General features: G+C 43.5%; 1 long non-coding RNA gene across 1 annotated transcript in view; it reads right to left on the bottom strand.

The window, feature by feature from the left end:
- Positions 1-14,273: 14,273 nt before the first annotated feature.
- LOC128811974 (uncharacterized) overlaps positions 14,274-21,394 on the bottom strand; it is a 29,564-nt gene continuing 22,443 nt past the window's right edge. Inside the window, exons 5-6 of the long non-coding RNA XR_008438557.1 lie at positions 20,615-20,706; positions 14,274-15,488 (exon numbers count right to left, since the gene is read on the bottom strand). This is a non-coding gene — a long non-coding RNA (uncharacterized LOC128811974). The remainder of the gene's footprint in view (positions 15,489-20,614; positions 20,707-21,394) is intronic.

Below are 21,394 nucleotides of genomic sequence, written 5' to 3'. Positions count from 1 at the left end.
ACAGCATCTGTTCAGCAAAGAACTGAAACTGCCTGAAAGAAGGGTTTTGACAGAGCTGAGGCTCCACCAAGACAGGCAGGTCTGTTCAAGATTCCTTCTGCTTGTGGGGCTGCTCTTTTTGCTTCATTGATTTCCCTGGGCCTTGAGCCTGCCAAATCATGATGCATCTGGGGCAATATCTGGCTAATCAATAAATATCTTCAGACATTTATTAGGATCTCAGCATCACCATGGCTTGGCCCCGTGGGATCACCCCATTCTGCTGATAAATAACACAGCTCTCAGGGATCACCTGGCCAACCATCAGTAGGTAGGGGGAGAATGTTTTCTGAGAACTTGGAAGCAAAAGGGCTTTCGAAGGTGATAAAGCACTGGGTATTTTGAGGTAGGAGCCTCAAACCACTGATACAGATAACTGTGAAGTGTGCTCTGTTTCCATGCCACCCAGCAACAGCCACCAGCAGCCAGTAACAATCCCAGAGCAGTTTTCCAAGGGAAGGGATCTCTGCTGAACTAAAAACTTGCTCTGTGTGGGATTTCTTGGTGAGGTACTTGCAAGATGCTTACCTCAGAGACAAGCAAATAGAGGAAAAATTATTCACAAGTACTTGCTTGAATACAAAGGAAACCAAGTTTTAATCTCTTTATAACGCTTTTGCATTAATTTTTGCTAAGCTTTAGAGTACCATGATTAGTAGAGAACATTTTTATAAGTGAATTTTAAGTACCAAAATGTTCAATTAAAGTATGAACAGAATAATATAAAACTCATAATTCATGATGTCTGGTGGAGTTACATAAGCTAGAAAGGAAACTAATACCATCTGCCATGTAATTGCTCAGCATCAGCAAATGACGGATTTTGCCCAGACCAGGAATAATTTTTATATGGACACATATAATCATTACAGAATGCTTTAAAAAAATAAAAAGAGTTTCTCAAACTCAGTGTTATCTCCCTGTTAAGTCGATATAATTATTATATTGCAAAGGCATATAGATCCTGGATGCATTCTTAGTTATGGAATGTAGTTATGTAGTTGCTCAGTTCACAAAAGCATGGTTACCTTAATGAATTCATGGAAACTAACATCAGGTGATCAAGCTTCAAGAAAAGAAAACAGCAGAGAGCAACAGATATAGGACAAAAGAAGTAATATCAAAGAAGATTTAGACAATCCATTAATAAATCAATTTTAGCCTTTTTATGTAAAGAGTTTGGCCTGTTCATCATCGAGTTTAGTTGTTCAATCTTTATAATTCAAGCTTTTCTTCAACGTGTTTTTTGTATCTCTTTAATCAGAAAATATTTTGTATTTTGCCTATCTGGCTCAAGATGTGCCCTTAAATACTGAGGTTTATACAGCAAGTGGAGCTGAAAACTGAACTGATCCCATCACAAGCAAATTATCAGCTCTCCAACTGTGGAAAGCAAAACTTCACTTAATCTGATGGCAAATAGCATGCATTTCTCCAGCAATTCCTGCTTTGGCTAATCAGTCAGGCTGATGGATGTTTAGCACTTACCTTAATGCAGATTTTTGCTTTAGCTAACATTTGTAGAAACAGAATCAATTACAAGCTGGAGATTACTGGGCTGATGGGCTTTCATGCTATTGCAGTTGACCATGCAATTGGGTTTCTAAGTGACAGACACCACAGGACAGTCTCAGCTTGGCAAAATCCTCCTTTACTTTTCCACTTATCTAACATTTTTCATTCAGCAATTTAATTTCCCAGCCTTTGCCTCTTTTTTTTTTCCCTCCTGAGCCATCTGAGCAGAGCCGATGCACACACGTGTTCTTTGCTCTTTCCTGATGAGGAAATACCCATACCTGGGTGCCCCCAGCACAGTGGGACAGCCCCCCTAGCACAGCCCTGGGACAATTACAACGTTATCTTCTTGACCAGTCAATGTTCAAATGTGGAAGCGCTGCGTGAGGGAAGGTTTTAAATGTGGGAGCAGCACAGAGGGCTCTTGGTCAACACAAAATAAAGCTCAGCAACCCTCTAGAGTAAATGAGAAACCTGCACAATTAATGCTTTTTGCCAGCATGATCCCAAGCAAAAGAGCATTCTTGCAGTTAAATATTTTTAAAGAGGCAAATGGTTTCTGTTTAAATGAGTTTGATAGCTCCTTTCACTGCACCCAGTCTTTACTAAATATTATATATTTATTAGCAGTAATCAGAGTTCTTTTTCACTTTCCTAGAAAAAGTTGTAGAATTAAGAGTCTTCAGTATCTCTATTGGAAACACTGGTGCTCAAAATCAAACCTATAACCCCTGCTCCCCAGCAGAGGTGGGGAACACCCAGCACTTCACAGAATGGAGCCCAGCAATAAAGGTAATACAAATGTTTCCAAAAGGTCTCATCCATAGATTAGATGAGCATATTTAGGGGAGCAACCCCATTAAAATTTTAGCAGGTAGATAGCATATGTAAGAGGGAGGATTGCTTTTTTAAAGTAACTGTCTCTAACCTAGAGCTAGAGTCTCAAATGTTTTTACAACACAGCAATACTCCAGTTCATATCTGTCAGCTGGAATACTTACAGCTTAGTAATTATTAAAATTGTCTGAACTGCAGAGCTACGAGCTGGATGGGGCAGTCTGCCATAAGGCACAGAAACAAGGCACTTGCATTTAATCAGGATCTGTCAGTCACAATTTCTCTTTGCACCACCACCCCCCAAGTCACTTCACCATGAAAGAGAAGTGACATTACATGGCTTTTACCACCTCTGAGTAGGAAATTTCCGGAGTCTCTCTGCCCTATTCATGGTTTGCAGCCATAAGTCTTGTAGCAACTTGCAGCTCTTTACCAGATGGTTGGTTTTGCCTGAAGTCAACCAAAAGCACCAGAATCTGCTGAAAGGAGAGGCAGACTGGCAGTATCCTCACCTGGGCCTTAACTGCACAGAACTGCACTCAAAAGCCAACTTGTGGCCAACACAGCACTGACAGAGCCAATCCAGCACCAACAAAAAGTCATTCCCTCTTATAGATAAGCACCTAAAAGAAGTGGGATGACTTGAGCACCACTGACCCCAGAAGGAGCACAGAGCAGATCCCAAGGGCATAGACAGGAGAATTTAAAAGATATGATGAGGCCTAAATCTCACCAACTACACTTATGAGGCTTACTGAATACTTGCATAAAAACATTTTTCTAGACATAAAGGACTTTGGGACCTTTTCACCCCCTCTAAGTGAGTTATCTAAACTCACTGGCACCGTCTGTTTTATTAACATCAGCAGCTCCTCTTGGAACAGACCTTCTGCTGAAACAATGTGTGCGGCAGAGCTGAGGAATACAACCATTTTCCACTGCTTCCTTTCATGGCATGTTTTCCCAGTGCCTCACCAGTTCTCTGGCACACACCTACTGCCAGATCTGAGGCCACAGCCTGTCCCAGTGGTGGGAAGGACTCATACAGGAGCCATGCCATGTTGGGGGACACCATTCTTCATGCAGAAGATTCTCTAAATGATATTTGCATTGAAAAATGTTTACCCTCTGTGTGTTCCTCCCCAGGAACAACACAGATGTGGCTTCAGGTTTTTTAAGAGACACTTGGATAAGTGCAAACACATCTCTTTTGTAATCAGCCTGGGCTGACCCTGTTTAGCCTGAGGTCAACGACCAGTGGCATCTGACCTGCCGAAGTTAATGCAGCAGAACAATAGCAGAGGGTTGGCAAGGCCTTATCCTATTACCTTTTTGATACCAAATTAATTGTTTTTCTCCCTCTCAATGATTCTCTGACCTTTCAGCTATATGTGTTGCTGGCACAAAGTGATGGATTAAATTTAAGCAAGTACATTTCTTGACATTGTCTCACAGATTTAAAAATTATTTAGGTCTTCCTTTCAGCACTAAGAGGTTTAAGAATGTGCTTATGATTGCAACCCCATTTGATAGTTAAAGAACACCGCAAATATTAATTAGCTTGGCAGTATCAGAGACAAGAAAACCAAAGAAAAGATCATAGCACTTATTACCAAAAAAAAAAAAAAATCCACAAGTAATGAAGGGATACAGATGCCCTACAAACCATAGGTAGGCAACACTAGATGTCTGGTGTTACCTTATTTGGTAGTGTTTTATTAATTGGCAAACCCAAAATTCTTACTTGTAGAATTAATGCAATTAGTCAGGCTGGTATTCTTCAAATGGGGAAACAACCCTTGATCCTTTGTTGGATGAGAAGAGTGTGCATGGAATAGCTATTGGTTCATATCACAGCTTTGATTCAAGTTTTTACTTCCTTGCTGTTGGACCATTTCACCACATAGAATAAACTGAGGTGACATGGTGAGTACCAACACCATATCAAACGAATTGAAGGAAATCTCTTCAGGATTTCCTCCACTGTGCATCATAAAAGCAAGGAATCATGAAAACCTGATTTATTAATCTAAAATTCAAAACATTCAAATTTGCCTGTAGGTGATTGTGAAGCATCAAGGCACTGAGCCCAGATGCAGGTTCCTTGCTTGGCTCAGCTCTCTGTGGGCAGATCCACCTTCCCTGCTCCTCACAACCACAGAGCACAGGTGTCATGTTCTGTCAGGCTGTAACACCCACAGGAGACAAAAATAGTTTTCCTTCAGACAATATTTTTCACCTGTGCTAGCTGGCAAGGGCCAAATCATCAGCCAAATACAACCTGGATCAGTTCCTCATAACCAGAGGAAACCAACAGGAATTTGGGACTAACTCTTTTATAGATTTCAGGTGTTTTAGAAGACAATGAAACCTGGTCCCCACCCTCCTTTAGCCTCCCCCCACCAAAAAAATCAACCACACAACCATGCCAGTGGAAAGTTTGGTTTACAGCTCCCTTGATCCTCTGCCCAGTCAAACTATTCTCTAGTTCAAGTAGCACTACAGCTTTAAGCATATACTTAACTATTGCCAAGAACGCTGCCAAAACTTATTTACTGAAGATATTTTTCAAATAAATATGCTAGACTATTTTATTTAATTGGCAGAATATAGAATCTCATAGGTGTTTTCTCAAGATAAAGAAAACACTTCTTCCTGTTTAGATCACCAGGAGCCTAAAGAATTGCATAGTTAGTCACTGAAAAACATATTCATTAAGGTATTATACTAATTAATTTATTCTGATTTAAGCAGTATTGGATCACAAGAGAAGAAAAAAGGATCAACAGAAAGGAAATGTTACATCAGTGGTACCACTGGGTAGCTTCACTTATTCAGAGTTAAATATTCCCTTAATTCATACTCCAAACTTCAAATACAGATGATTAAGCATATACATTAGCAAGATGAAGAGCAGAGGATTTTACATGACAGCTCTGCCCAAAAGTGACAATAAAACCTGCCTTAGGGAGAAATTGGGAGAGAGGTAGTAAAAGGCTAATCTTGTTATAATGATTTATGGTTTATGGGAAAAAAAAAATCATAGTCTAAGCCGTCTTCAATTTTTCCAAAACATTCATACCTGCATTTAAATACTTCAGTAAGAACAGAAACATTCCCCTCTGTTTCCAGGATAACAATATACTTCATTAATCAGAAGCTCACAGGAATATGTTCAGAACGTGCAGAATTGGACTAATTTGATTTTCAAGACTGATAACAGCATGATGAATTTCACAAAGATGAGCAGGGTTGTCTTCACGTTTGGGTGCCTTTCTGGCTGTGGGATAATTCTGCAGACACACTTTTGGCTTCCAGTGACTGTAGTGCAACAGGGACAAGCCCCATGACATTATCCTGCGATATTATAACTGTAAATAATTTGGAGGGTGTAGAAAACAGATAAAGTCAAATCACTGCTAGAAGAAAACCATAAAAAAACAAATACTGTGACCTTTCCCAGGGCAAAGTTATTAGAGCAGCTGGATCAATAACAGACAAGTCAGAATACTTATTTCAACTGCATTTTTCATTTTGGAGAGTGATAACACCAAGAGCTGTTCAAAAAGGCCAGTCTTAAATACATATCTAGTGCAATTTTCTATATTGCTGAATTAGGATAGTAGGGCTTTGTTTTACATATATAATGGGGAAGCAATACAGGTAAGGAAAAAAAGGGGAAAAAACACTGCACTAAGAATGTTAATGGAGGAACTGCAGTTAAATTCCAAAAGAAAAAATATACAAGCAAATATTTGCAAGAAGATGCCAAATGTTGTAGGAATTATGACAGGAGAGATCACACTCCTATCCCTTTTTATCAATATCTAGGAACAACCAGCACAAAATCTTTGTGCTCAGTGCAATTTCATTTCTGGTGTAAAAACCTATGCTTTAAAAGCCTGATGCATTTCAGCTAATTCCCCATGATTTGGGTCTAGACATGGTGCAAATGGTCAACACATGACTAACAGCTCATACAAATCTCCTCTTAAACAGATTGAGGCATTCATATGTAATGCAGGTGAAAGGACTAATTATCTTCCATAAATAATGAGATTGGCTTGAGAACCAGCTTTCAGAAAATTCAAACTAGAAGAGGCAACTGCACTCTACTTTTGAGATGGGTGGTGGTGGCTGTTCAGAGCATTTCTGAAATAAAAAAGCAAAGACTGCACTCAAATGGAGAGTAACTGCATGTCTGTGGTGCACAGATTAAAAATATTTACCTTATGATTTAGAAAACATGCTTCCTTCATTCCACTTATTTCTCATTTTTAAATAACAGAAAGAACAGGAAACTTGCTGGTAAAATCACAGTAAAAAAAAAATCCATATCACCACACTTCTAAATACATTATTTCCTAGACCCTAAGCAACTTAATAAATGTAATAGCTGACAGCTGTACATACCAAGAGTTTAAAGTGACAGCCAGGTACTATAAGACATATTTCTCTTCAGGGTTTTGGTTCTTATCCATCAGACTTCTAAGCAACTTCTGTTTCATATTCCAGTAGAGCAAGGCTTTCTATTGTGGTCCACTGCTCAGCCATGGATTAGCCCAGAGAGGCAGCTGAAGCAACCACAAGCTCATGCAGAAAAGACCACAATATTCATCTTTTTTGTCAGCAACATGACGACCACAATATTAATCTTTTTCATCAGCAACATGATGCAAGTTTTTGTGAGCCAGTAAAGCTGCCATGGGTAACATTACTTTCCTCTTTCAAAGAGTGAGACGAAGGGGGAAAGACACTGTTCCAGAGAAGAGGAAACCCTCATTTTGGTTACACCTCCACCTTGAGCACAGCATAGACTGGAGCAGAGGAGCTCTGGGAGATCAGTCTGGATGCACCTGGCTGGAATGAACACAAGCATTGCCTGAGCAATGCTTGCTCAAAGGCAAATGGAGGTAAATTTAGCAGAGAGATTATTATTCTGGTATAAAACAACTAGCAGAGGGAATACTTGCTGATACCACCAAGAACCATAATTCCCTTAGCAGATGCTCTTCTGTCAGATCAGTATCAGCTATTATTACTAAAAAAAGCCTGAGCAGGAGAACTCTTCCAGGCTGCCCCCGGCCTGTGGATGATATGAGGCACAGCACTGCCCTCCTCAGCATCTCCAACCATAACAAGGGTGAAGCTTTGTCACCTCTTTGTGTCCAGTGTATCTCCTGAGCATCTCAGAAATGGATGGGAGAAGTTTTATTAAGCTGCACAAAAATTCAGTGAAATTATTCCCTTTTCCAGTTCCATTTTCAAATAGCCACATCTATTTGGTTCTGTTCATTCATCACTTTGCCAGCACAATAAAGTCCCCACAAAATTATTTTGGAGGTTTTGGTCAAACAGGCAACTTCATCAACATCATTCACATGATCAAGCACTGCCATCAGCTTAAGAAAACACCAGATCCCAGGGAAAGCCTGCACAGATAGACTTCACCAGGCACCACCCCAAAACTCCTCCTTCAGCTCACCCAGCCCCTCTCCCTGCCAACTTGCCCAGTGCCACTTTATTAAGACTGCAGCTCATCGAGCATTCAACAGCACAGCTCCTCACATGCCTCAAAATAAGCCAGCACATCAGTGCTACCCTTCCTCCCTTGCCCTCAGCTTTCAATTAAATTTAGAATTGACTTTGAAAGTACAACCTGATTCTATGTGGTTCAAAATGACCTTGTTACACCTTTCCTTACCTTCCCAAGGAGGGCTCTTGTACTCCAGCTCAGGTTTTAAAGCCTGGAAACAGGAATTTTCTCTAAGCTCCTGTGGCAAACTGCAAGTCTCAAGCTGTTTAAAGTCTTTAAAGATAGATCCAAAGCTAAAGTGTGCTCTGCAGAGAGAGATCTGGGAGCCCAGGTACAGGAGCTTTCAGCAAGGTATTTAAAACCTTCCTATGAGTCAAATGTTTTTTCTAAGACACAGCAAGTGTTGAGTTCTCACCAGACTCAGACAGAGTGACTGCAAGCAAGCAGATGTTATGAATATTCTCAATTACAATCATAGCTGGGATCTATTGCATTAGATTAGGGTCTTCACTGCAGAAGAGGTTCCTATTTGCAGCCTTAGCTGATGCACTCAACAGTCAGGCCCAAACATTCAACTCTGTGAGAATAAAATCCCATCCCTTGTGCTCAAGATGTAATGACTCAGAGTTAGAGGTTCTAACTGGGCCATGCCCATCACTGACCAGTGAATTGCACTATTCCTAATTTGTTTTGTGTATGGGCAGCTTCAGTGCTATGACAGACACAGCAGGAGTGGCTCCAGCTGGGATAATGCCAGAGGTTTTGTCTAGAGCCAGCTGATGTTGCACCTTCCTTGGCAGCAAAGGGTAGCCCAAATGGTGCAGTTCGACACCTCATATTTATGAAAAACAAATGAAGAAATGGCCAAACCATGGGCATGTGTTTCAACAACCACCTCATCCCAACTGGCAGTGACCTCCTCAAATGCAGTGAGCTGAAAAAGTGGTCAGGGCTGCAGATGCTGATCTATGTAGATAATGGTTTAAAGAGATACTGAGGAGCTGAGATTCCCATCAAATTCTTTTGCTACAGGACATCTCTGTATAAAGTTAAAAAATAAAGACTGAGAGACAAGGCTTGATAAAAATCGGGGGTGTGGCAAATGGCTCTGCCTGATATTGTCCACTCTGATGTTTCACCTAAGTTAGCTGGATTGCTCAAACTTCAGGAGAACTGCACTGAACTGACAGAGTTTAAACCAATGCTGAGGATATGGAGAAGTTTTGTGCCAACAGCACCATGGCAAATTCCCTCAACTGGAGACTGCTAACACAGGACTTGTTGTGTTTCTGCACCTGCAGACATGCAGGTGCTGTAGTTGCTGGTCATGGCCAGAAATGATCTCCTGATAGTCACAGATGTGCTCACTTCTAAGACTTTGCTTATAGAAGAAAAGAGGTGGGGTTTATCTTTTCCAATGTCATCAAATGCTTATATAAACTCCTGATTAAAAAATTTAATATTCATTTGGGCCACATGAAATGTACCTTACCCCTTCTGTGAGGATTTCAGGGTATATTTTTATTCCCTCACTACCATCAGTCTAAAATGTTAAAACTTGTAGAGCAGAGCATAATAAAGCTGCTTGAGCCTGAGAGTTCTGCCAAGCATAACATCAAATCTTTCAGAGAGTGAGGTTAGATAAAGCACCAGATACACAGCAAATTCCTGATTGAAATAAAACACCAAACATTTCTCCTTGGCTGGCAACAGGTGAATTCACAGAAGAGGTTTCCTTATTCACAGAAGTTTCTTTTATAGCAAATTCAAGGGTTTCCCTGCTTCCCAGGAAAATTCCGTCTTGCAATATGTTTAAAATGTTATCAGCTTGGAAAAAAAATAACACTGCTTTAAACTGATGGGAAAGGAGCCCATTGGCTCTAAAGTTACCATCCCTGGGTCGGGCACTCGGTGCTGTTTGGGGCCTTTGTTCAGGCTCAATCAGCCGTCGAAAATCAGCGCTCCCGTCACTGCCCGTGCTGGGCGGGATGACCAGGAGGGTTTCCCGCAGCCTGGATTGGGCGCTAATTACCTGTTCAACCCCCTTGTAAATACCTGTCAGAGGAGGGAGAGCTCAGCTCCCGGCTGAGAGGGGACTGGGGCAGCAGGGCCTCGCTGGGACTTCCCCTGGGCCCCCGGCAAACACATCACCACAAATAACATCTTCAGCTCGCTCCTTCCTTCCTTCCTTCCTTCCTTCCTTCCTTCCTTCCAGCACCTAACATGCAAAAATGCGTTTTACAGATACTAAAGCTAAAGGTGGAGGAATCACCAGCAAATCCCTGTCTGTATTAGTACCTTTGCAAAGCATAAAAGTCTCCAGGTTGTTTTTACCGAGGACTGGCATTCACCGTGGTTGTTAAAATCCCTAAGCCTGAATAGGATGAGGAAGGTGACTGGGGCTCCCTGGGTCTGCAGTCACTGAAAAGGAAATTTATCTTCCAAACAAATATCCAAGAAATAAATGTGGTGCTCCAGAGGCCTTTATTCTTCTGTCTTGCACCCTCAAAAAAAAAAAAATAATACAGAGATCCTTTGAAAAAAAGATAAATGAAAAAAAGTTTTCTGATAACCACTGGAAGTTTTTCCCGTCACAGCAGGGAACGCCATGGGGGAGCGAGAGCCTCTGCCCGTCAGCAACAAACACACAGGGTGGCTTGGCTGGGCTGTGCTCCTCACCCCGACATCAAAATAAGCCTTTCATGGGCTGTTTCCTGGGGAGAGGGTTTCTTTTTCCATCCAAACGGGAATGGTGAGAGGCTCAGCCTCAGCCCCCCCGGCCGGGAGCGCAGGTGGGTTCGGTCTGTACGCGGCACTGTGGGACCAGGGACCGCTGCTGGGAGCAACGAGGGCAAAAGGAAGGGAAAGGGGAGGCGGGGGGGCGGGGGGGGAAAGCTGAAAATTTCGCAGGAGCAAACAATCCTCCCGCGGGCAGCGGTAAATAAAATAACAGCAGCGGGGTGATTTGCAACCATGTAACGGGCTTTTGTCCGGGCCCATTTCTCGCCGCCGGGAGGGTTTCTGTGTTCCCTCTCCGCAGGGTCCCGATGTTCCCCCTCCGGCCACAAAGGCCGGGGGCTGCGGCCCCTCCCCGGCGCTGCCCCCGCTCTGCCCGGCTGCGCTCCCCCTCCTCCCGCAGCCTGGGGGGCTCCGGGGCGCGGGGCTCTGCGATTTCGGGGTCTGAAGTGCTGGTGTGGGATTTGCCACCTTTAAAAACAGTTTTTACTCATCTTTTTAACTCTTTTTTTTTTTTTTTCCTTCCCAGTTTACATGAAGCCCGTTGGGCATTTTATTCCCTGTTGGAAAGTTAGAAGTATTTATAAGTCTAATTAGAGGCATTTATAAGAGTGATTAGTGTGAAGCATCAGCTGCTGGCGGCATTCTGTGTGTCTGTGTGTGTGTGTGTGTTCACACATGGATGCAACACTGCAGTTTACAATTTGTTTCTGTGTCTGAAAGCTGTGAAATGCCCTTAATTCCCCCGGCACCGATGGCAACAGTGGGCATTGGCTGGCTCTGTCCAGTGGCTCAGCACCACACAGGATCACATCTCTGGGGAGGGGTTCTGTCTCCCTGATGTAGGAGCAAGCGCCTCAGCAAAACAAACAAACAAACAAAAAAAGTACAAAATTAAAAATTAAAAAAAATAAAAAAATTTAAAAAAAAAAAAGGAAGAAAAAGCATGTATGTGTTGAAAGCTGCTGTTAGACCCGTAGGACAGAGAAAAACACGGCCCCACTCCTGCCTGCCCACGGACTGCCTTGCAATCCCTCCCCTCACAAGTTGTCTTTCCCTCTTTTTCCTTTGCTGCTGGGTATTACCTCTGCATCCTCACCCTCCCTGGACCTGGGTTTGCAGCACAGCTGCAGATGTCTCTTGGGGGAGAGGCTCCCACACAATCTCCTCTGGGGAGCAAAACCATGAGGAAATGAGCTGAGCAGCGGGGGTTGTGGGGCTGCCCCAGCGTGAGGGGAGCTGGAGACCAGCCAGGCCACAGGGCACCCAGTGCTGAGCCCCGGGGCCACCGGGCGTGTTCCTGCCGGGGGGGCACGGGGATTCTCCTCCGGGCACCGGGCATCGCACAGTCGGGGATGGCTGGCAGAGGGAAAGTGCCTGGAAGCACAGGATGCTTCCAAAACATCCGTGCTGCAAACCTCGGTGCTTCCAGCCTAGAGCCACTGTCCTGAGCCTGGGGCAGCCCCACAGATCGCTCTGGATCCAGTGCCCCCTCCCCCCCCCCCCAACTCCTCAGCCTGCTGAGAGCACCCCCGGAACCACAGCCCGACCACCAGCCCCGGTGCTGGGCTCCAGCTGCCACAAACAGAACTGACTGACAAGCTTTTGAACCAGGTTTAAGCCCTGAGGTCCTGCTCAGGCACAGGACAGAGCACTGTCCCTCTCCTAAGACTCCTGGGACAAGTGTCAGTGTCCCTGTGTCTCCCCTGGCCCAGTGACAGCCCCGCAGGTGCCGAGCCAGCGCTGCTGCCTGCAGAAACACCTCGAGTTAGAGCTGCTTAAAACGTCTTGAGGCAACTCCTACGAGTTCAGGCCCTCCTCGACCAGGGATTTCTTTTTTCTAGTCATCATGTAAACAGAATTAAAAGGTCAGTGCTGCCCCCACATGCTTACAAAAGCTTTTGGTTGGAATGGCTTGAGAAAGATAGGGAGATATGTAGGGAGCACTTTAATAATACATTTGTTTTGCATACCTGTGGTCTGTTTCCCTGTCACAAAACAAACAAACAAATAAAAACTCTTCCTTGATTTCTACTTCCAAAAACATATGTGAAAAATATTTTTAGATTTATCCACATCAATTTCAGAGCTATGTTTGGAGCATTTTCTGCAAAAACAGTCTGTAGTACAGCTCCACTGACACATAGGGATGGTTTAACCTGACTTTTTAGGAGTTATTTTTGGGTAGACATTAATAAACTGATGGTCCCCAAAATCACCTACAAAACAATTTTTTTTTTTCACATAGACTCCCTGTGTCTAGTCCATGCAGCCCTCATAATCCATGTAGTGATTATCCTGAGGGCAGACAGAAATTGCTTTTTCATTTTTCCTATGTCCCTGTCTGTACAGCTACAGAAAGTCCCATACAAACTGAAGGTGAAACACAAAAGAGGGGAGTTACAATGAACTCACTTTACTCCAAGTAGTAGCAAGTGGCCATGTGAAGGGATGTACAAAAAAACCAAGCTATTTTTCTGTCTCTGGTCTTTTCAGTAACAGGGAGGTTAAGGTATCCCTCCTGGCAGGGGGTGAGACTCAAATGTCACGCTGAAGAATGACGTTGTGTGTGTCCCTTTAAAAACCTTGAACAGAAACTAGTTTAAATTTGAATCTAAAAAGATAAAGTGAGCTGGGTTCAACCTGGAACTGGCAAAAATGTTTCATGTTGCATGTTCATGAGGAAAACAAAAAAATCACTTTTTTTTTAATCTAAACATTGCTTTTGAAAATTTTCAGTGGCAAAACATTAAAACACTGCTTTATTTTATGACAACAGACAGTTTCTTTCACTTCAGAGTTACAGCAAGAGCCAGACCCTGCAACGGGGTGGAGTTTCAGCTTGGAAATCCCCTGGATTTCTGGCTCAATTTGTCCTTGTGCACAAAAACCAGGCACCACAGCCAATAAATTTGTTTCAAACAAGTGATGTGTACCCAAGCCCACCCTAGGCGTGTGGGCAGGAAGGATTGGGCAGGATGTGGGCTGCTGCAGAGCAGCACTGCCCACCGAATCTCCATGGCAATGAGGGGTCTCACCAGCTGGGTCAGCCCCAGCAGCTCTGGAGGTGTCCTGGGGTCTCCATGGGCCTGCAGCAGGTGGCAGCCCCAGCCAGGTCCCCGCTGAGCTGGCAGAAAGCCATTGCTTGTTCTGTGGGACAGAGGGAACCATAGGAAGGTGCTGGGTGGGATGAGGGGACAGGGAGTTGCAGGTCCAGTTCTGTGTAGATGTTTTTCTGAGGTCCACACAGGAAAGTTTTCTGCAATAAATTTCATTCAGTCTTCATTTTTGTCTTTGGCAGAAACTCATTTTAATGCATCTACTAAATAAATCTCTCTTCTTGCCCAGGCTTCTTTCAGCTTTAAATGTCCTGAATATGAAATCGCCCAACTTGGAATACAGGTATTCAGGGCTTCAGCAGAAAAAAAACCAAAATAAATAAAACCAAATCACTGAATTCAAACAGCACCAAGACCAGAGGTGGGGTTATAGAACACATTGACTTGGAGTAACAATAAAACTTATGATCCTGCTTTCCTAATGAGCCTGGCTACATGGGTACTAAAATCAGAGCTGGAAATATGCAAATGTCATGAAACCACACAAAAAATAATACAAATGTATTTTAATATTTTCTGATTAGAAATTCCATTTTCAGAAATATAACAAATACAAATGGCATTATTACTCTGTAAACATCTTCTCCAGACCCTTTGAAACCTCAATGCAGATTTTGAAATACATTTTCACAAAGAAAATAGGGTAGAAAAAGAACAAAGAATTGCAACACATTTAAGAGAAGTCCCGAAATTAATTTTAAAAGGACATGACTTTAGCATAAGAGTACATTTGGAGGAAGAGCATTTTTTGTTTGTTTAGCAATACCCAAATTTTTCCAGCAGGAAACATGGATGGGCACACTGTGTACCATCCCTCGTTATTTTCAATTAGGTAATAAACACAAAGTTACTTTGGCTTTGTTATAAACAGCCAGTGGTAGTTCCGAGAAAGGTATATTAAATGCCAGAAGGAAAATGATCAGGAAGATGTAAGATGGAGCCTGATCCTGCTAACCCCTGCTCCTCCAAACAATCCTCTTTCTTTTCTACTTACTGTGCAGTCTAAGAACTTCAGGATTAAGTCAGGTCTTAGAACCATAATTCCATTTATTTGTAGAGGCAAACATGCCTTTCGCTTAACATAAATGTTGTTATTTAAAAGGAGGTCGTCAATTTGAAAGCGTTTTAAATTCACGTTTAGGGGAGGCTTTGTGCAGTTTCACACAGGCCGGGGGATGGGCTGGATCTCGGCAATTCCAGCACCCGGAGCTGCCCTCCGCAGCCGCAGTCACCCCTGGCAGAGCTGGGTGAGCAAACACGCCGTGTGTGGATGCTCAGCACAGAACGGGTTAACCCTGCAGAGCCCCTCGGGGTGCCCGGCTCCCGCACAGCTCCAGCACCAGCGGTGCCCCCGGCCCGGGACCCCGGCCGGCCCCACGCAGCCCCTTCACCGCCAAAATCGCTGCTCTCCGAGTCAGCAGTGGGGAAAGAGCTCCTGCAATTCCAGCGTCACATTCCTGCCATGAGGCTGCTGGGCTGCTGCAGTGCCTTGGGCTGGGATGGGGACGAGCAGCTCTGGGAATAAACAGGGGACCCCACACAGAAACAGAGGGACAGGACCTGAAAGTTACATGTTCACCCGTCACTGAAACTCCTCCTGAGAGCCAGTGTGCCAGCAGTGGTACCAGGACACACAGGGGTGTGCACACAGATGCTCACAATTTGCTGTTTCATTTTATAGATTTTTTTTCCTCTTGAATTATCTCCTGTAAATAAAGAAGACAGAACATAATTCGGTTTAATGTTCACAACATTTTTCAAACAGCATTACACAAGTTACCAGCAAAAAAAACCCAAAATGTTGTAGCAACCTGCAACCCCTTTCTCACATGTATTAGCAAACAGCTAATTCTGGTTTGTTGTCTGAAAACCTCAGGTCTGAGTTTTGTTGCTTTTTTAAAGCCTGCATCAGAAGCTTAACCAGAAACAGTCAAATCATCCTTTTCGAGGCACTCTTAGTTAAATAGCATCATATGTAGTCCCTGCAAAGGACTAAAAATATTCAGCTGTAGTTAGGTTTTTTTGTTTATACATTTCATCCAGCTCAGGAGTGCTGCAAAATAAGTCAGCAGCTGTCATCCCTTTTTGCAAATAATATACTTTCTAAAAGGAGAATTTTTATAATAGTTTGGATTCAGCCAATGTATGAATATAATTGATTCATACATTATTTTTCAAAGAAGACTGGGCTGAGCCATTAAATAACCAAAAATAAGTCATTTTTACCCCCAAACTCAGACTTTTTCTCTTAAAAGAGCAGTAGGGCATATTTTTTTCTCAGTTCAATATGAATCCACTCATTGCCCCAATTTCAATTGGCTAGGTATGAAAATCTCAGGACTTACTCAGGTTTTTTCAATGTCTCAAGTGTAAGAAGAGAGTCGTGTTACTCATGTTTACCTCTGCCAAACAGCAGCTGGAATATAGCCCCTCCAGGCAGAACACTGTGAAGGTATTAAAGTACTAAACGATTCCCAGGAAATTCATAAAAATGTCCTTTTCTAATGATTCAAGGTATTTTTGTGGAGGCAGATTATTTACTATTTTTAGCTTTTCCCAGTGTCTAGCTTGTCTAATTGCTCCTTGTGCAAGTGCTCTGGCCCGGGGCTATTTTTCAGCTCTAATTGCAAAAGAAAGGATTACATGGCTTTGCTTGTGCTGGAGATGGGGCTCAAACCCTCCAAAAAAAAAACCCCTCCACCCCCCCGATTTCATAGCTACCCAGAACATTCACTCAATTTGCTGGTCTCATCTATAACTTCAAACCTGCTGACGACAGGACCACAGGTAGGTACCTGCTGTGTGCTCTCAGGGAGCAGGGCAGTCTGACCAGTGCTGGAGTCTTCCAATTGATGGTTCTCTCTACTTACACAGTGCAGCAATTACCAGAGGTGTTACCTTTGCAATTTTCTTTGAAAAGTCATGGAGAGATTCCCATAAAATGCTCCTTGTTGCGATTCTAGTTGAAAATCCTGGAAATGGCACAGAGAAGTCGGGCTCTATGCTGGGAATGGGCAGTGAGCAGCCAATTTTGGTTATAAAGCTGCCAACCTACCTACTTACCTAAGCCTGGGGAAGGAAAACCAAAATGTCAAGTTATTTTGACTTTGTTCAAAATGCCAAAATGCCACACTGAGAACTACCTAAGAGGTACTACCTGAGCTTTCAAAAGATAAAAAACCTATTTTGTGCCCAGGTTTAGTTAACACTGTTTTGTGGATGCTCTTCAGGATGTTTTCATCTCCACTGGGAGATGAAAACACCCACTGGGTAACTTTACCAAGCAGCAGGATGGCAGAAGCCCCTCTCATTTCAGAGCTTAAAACTCAGCACAGCTCCTCCCAGAGAGGAGGGAGATGGATCTTCTTCAGCAGAGTGGAAAACCTCAAATCTGTGATTTTGCCTTGTGCTTGCATAAAGAGTGCTTGCATTTTGGCCCAAGCCTGAATTTGCCATTAAAGTAGCCCTTGTCTATAGAAATGTTAGGAGACAGCTCAGGCACCATCACAGCCTGGTACATCCCTGGAAAAAGCAGCCACTGTCATCTCCTGCGAGGGTACAGCACTCCTCCGGAGCAGCAGCTATCTGAAAATAATTTCATTTTCCTGTGATAATACAAACATCAGCACAAAGGCCTGGTCTATGAGAGCAGTTGTGCAACACTCAATAATTTCACATCCTGGTCTGAAATGTTCCGCAGGCTGTTGGAAGGTCCAAGGCTGAGATCCAAAAGCACCAATGTATTCACAGCTATGCAAATATTAGGAGCTACTGATGTCTCAACATGTGCAACATCTTGCATTATATTATAGTAGACTCCATTTAAATTCACCTGCCTACTAGCTATAAAGATTTACCAGAACTTGTGAAAAAAATTAGAACAGATTGAGCCAAATAATTTTTCAGCTATAACTCATTTGAGGATTGCTTGAAGATTTTACCTCTTGGGAGATAGAGGTTCCTAAATGTTCCAGCGGGCTCTAAGTCACTAACACATCTGAGACACACTGTCCTCGTGCATGCCCTGATAGCCCTGGGTTTGCCCCCTGCCTCCTGCTTGCTCTGCAGCCCATGTGATGCTTTGTTTACCCACTGCACAAGCAGATCATGCACCAGCCATTCCCAGCAGAATGATTGGGAGTCCACGGCTTTCTTACGCCTGAGTCTGCAAACACTGGGCACTGATGTGTTCCCCTCCTTCCCACTCAGCTCCCCTCTGTGTTTTGGGTTCAAAGTGAAACTATCCCAGACTCAGGGACCTAGAGAGAGCAGGACTTGGGAAACTCCAGGAGAGACACTGAGGGCACGAGCGTATTATCAGAAAGAATTTGAGTGGTCCCAGCAGCCCAGCAGCAAATTAGAAAGTTTTGGCTCCCAAGAATGAGTTGTGTTGTTTGTTCCTGCACACTGCAGCTGCTCGTCCCTCTCCCTCCCCACCCCCCTCCTTTGGGTGGTTTATTACACACAAGCTACTAATGAATGGGAGCCGCTGTTTTACAGTACACCACACTTACAGGACTTATCTCTAGGCCTACCACAGATTTGACTGATCAACAGCAGGGCACCACCATCATAATTCTTCCTAGAAACAGGAGGATAAAAAGGGGTTTGTTGGAGGTTGGCTGTGTCTGCAGAGAATCCTGCCTGCAGGGCCTGCTGATGCCATCACTCGCTGCTATGGTCTTTGGCCTAATAAGGTACAGAAACAAAGATTGTTCACTTGTTCAAGAATACTAAAGTACCCAAGTGACGGAAAGTGGAGGCAGCAGGGCACACATCCAAGTGGGATTAAGGCCACAAGTGCAACGTTACAGGGCTGACTGGGTGGCAGAGGGAATATCTGCCTCTGAAGAAAAAAAAAATCCAGTTCAAACATAATTTATAACATGTCACTCACAGTCAGAGGTGGCTGTCATTAAGAGTTAAATGCTGCATTGTGTTCAACGTATTCCGATAAGAATTCTCTAAGCTGCTTATATGTTATCATAACTCATGAATAAGTGGAGCGTGGGCAGGGGAGGGGGGAGAGGCTCTCTGGGGCAGGATGGGACCCAGACTGGGAAGCAGAAATGCTGGAGCAGAGCTGGGCTGCTGGGTCCTCACTGTGGTGTACCCTCAGTCTGCACATTCCAAGGACTCCACAGTGAGCCTTAGAGTCTGCCAAGCCCGTGGGACTTGTCAGGGTCCAGACTCTACTTGGACACATCCACCTTCTTTGCTTTTATGCACTTCTCCAGTTAGGGAGCCAGGCAGTAACACCGAGAGGATCTCAAATGGTGCGTTCAGGTTCAGCTGGTCTACACAGCAAGGCTCTATGATGGTTTAAGAGCTGGAGCTGAAGGAGAAAAAAATGGGCAATGTTGTAGCCAAGTATAAAGCCTCTAAGTTAATACTGCTTACTGGAAATGGAATGGGAACCCAACAGAAGAGCAGCAAAGCAGCTTCTTTAGGGACAATATTAAATTCCTCTGACTGACTTGGCAGTTTGGAAGCAGCAGGATTGTTTTCTCTGGCGTAAGGAAACCCAGCAACAGACCCCACTGAAGTTCAAGCAGCTAGATCAGGCCCAATACCACTAAACTTTCCAAGCTCATCAGGGAATTTTTTCACTGCAACTTTTCCCTACTTCATTTTGGTTGTAGAGGGAAAAACCTGTGTGGAATAAGAGTTAGAATCATAGGAGCCCACTCAATTTCACAGAATTAATCATAGGAGCCTGCTCATTTGCACAGTTCACTTAGTGCAAATAGCCACTGTAATTCCCAGTTAGAAGCATTTCTCTGGTGAGGCTCATTCAGAAAGCAGCAGTTTGTTTACTCACTGGCTTGGGCTACCTGGATCACATTACACCTGCTGGGGCTGCTGGTAATGTGGGAGGTTGATTTTAAACTGGCACTGTTGCTTTTATAAAGCCTTTAATGTTGTAGGCTCTGGCTGTGTTCAAGATCTCACCCATCAAGCCAAGGCTTAAGGGACTTTGGGCTGAGGCATCCCAGTCCTCTATTCCCCTGTCACTCAAGTCAACAACCACAACTTTGCTGTGGTAGGTGTGGGACAAATATTTCAGTCCCTGACCTGTGCCTGGTCTCACTAAAGACCCAGGGTCTCTGATTTGCTCACACCACAGAAGCACTGCAGCAAGTACCAGTTTTCTGAGAACCAAGCTGAATACAAGTATCAGGCCTGCTGCCTCAATGCTGTCTTCACCTGTGGTGGAAAGCCAGGGGGTTGACCACAGTGAGCTCCTGGTATCCAGAGGTGGCTGCAGGACGCTGCAGGTGCAGGGGTGCACGGTGTGTGTGCAGGCACAACAATGCTGCAGTGCATTCGTGTTTCTGGCCTCTACAGCTCTGAGGAGCTGAAAACCACAGCCCTCTGTCCCTGCAGAGAGCAGACAATTCCCTGCAGCCACCTCTCTCCAAGGGGAAACAGAAGATGACTCAGGAATCCCATCCACCCATTCCTCCCCCCCAGCCATGGCAGCATCTGGAGCATGCCCGCGCGTGGGAGGTGAACCCACGGAAACGTTTTTGTGGGTGGGTGTCCCCAGGGGGATGTGCTTGGCTGTTGTGCAGCTTTAAGAGTGCAAGTCCAAATCCATTTGTCTGGGTGCAAGTTACAGTAAACAATCAGTAGAACTTGTCAGAAGAAAAGTTAAAATAGATGTAACTGATGTGTGAGGGCGTGTTTTACCCAGCTCTAAATCCTGCTGGATGTGTGAGTAGAAGCAGGTAGTAGATTAACTATGCAGCTCAGAGACCATTAAGGCTTGCAAAGGAACAATTAGTCCAGAATTTCCATTTTATGAAATTGAACCTTTTATAAAACTTACAGCACAGCTAATGACAGAGATTTCTTCAAATAAGTATTTCCTTCTAATCTTTGTCACATGGGGTTTGTAGCATCTTGCCAGGATATGAGAACCTAAAAATGTAAAAGGCAATTTTTCAGCAAAAATTAAACCCACTGGTTTATCTTTACCATCTGTGTGAAGTGTAAACAGAGAGAATAAATAAATAAATAAATAAATAAATAAATAAATACTGAAAAATACATTTGTTTTAAATAAATGTGAACAAAGGTTTTGACACATTTTGCAGTATGTAATGCTGGTTTTTAAACATGATTTCAACCACCTGACACATTCAATTAAATACAGAGAACTCTCCAGGTTGTATTTGCATTCTGGAAGAGCAGCTACAAAAGAAAGTGTAAGTGCAGCAAATCATTCTGAAAATAAACTGATTCAAACAGAGAATGAGTTCTCCCTGAAAGGCTGCAGCACCACTGACTTTGTAGTATTACTTGAAAAAGCTGCAAGTATCTTATTTTTTGCCATAAAACAGATCCACTTTGGGAGGGGCAGACTGACAGTTTGATCTACCTTCCAGGAAACCATAAGAGAAAAAAAAATCACTTCTAGGAGCACAAATTTTCAGTAAGGCCTCTTTTTTCTCCAATATTCAGGGAAATTCCTAATGCAGTTCATAGTCTTTGATAAAAAAAATTAAATAAAAAAAACTGCAGCAATAAATGATGGAAGAAAACCAAATCCCTCTTCCAAGCAGTGACACTGCCACTTTAATAGTTTCCCACTGTACTTGGGGTTAGT

The sequence above is a fragment of the Vidua macroura genome, chromosome 10 (assembly GCF_024509145.1).
Source record: "Vidua macroura isolate BioBank_ID:100142 chromosome 10, ASM2450914v1, whole genome shotgun sequence".
Classification (NCBI taxonomy): domain Eukaryota; kingdom Metazoa; phylum Chordata; class Aves; order Passeriformes; family Viduidae; genus Vidua; species Vidua macroura.
This window is presented reverse-complemented; position numbering and strand designations above follow the sequence as displayed.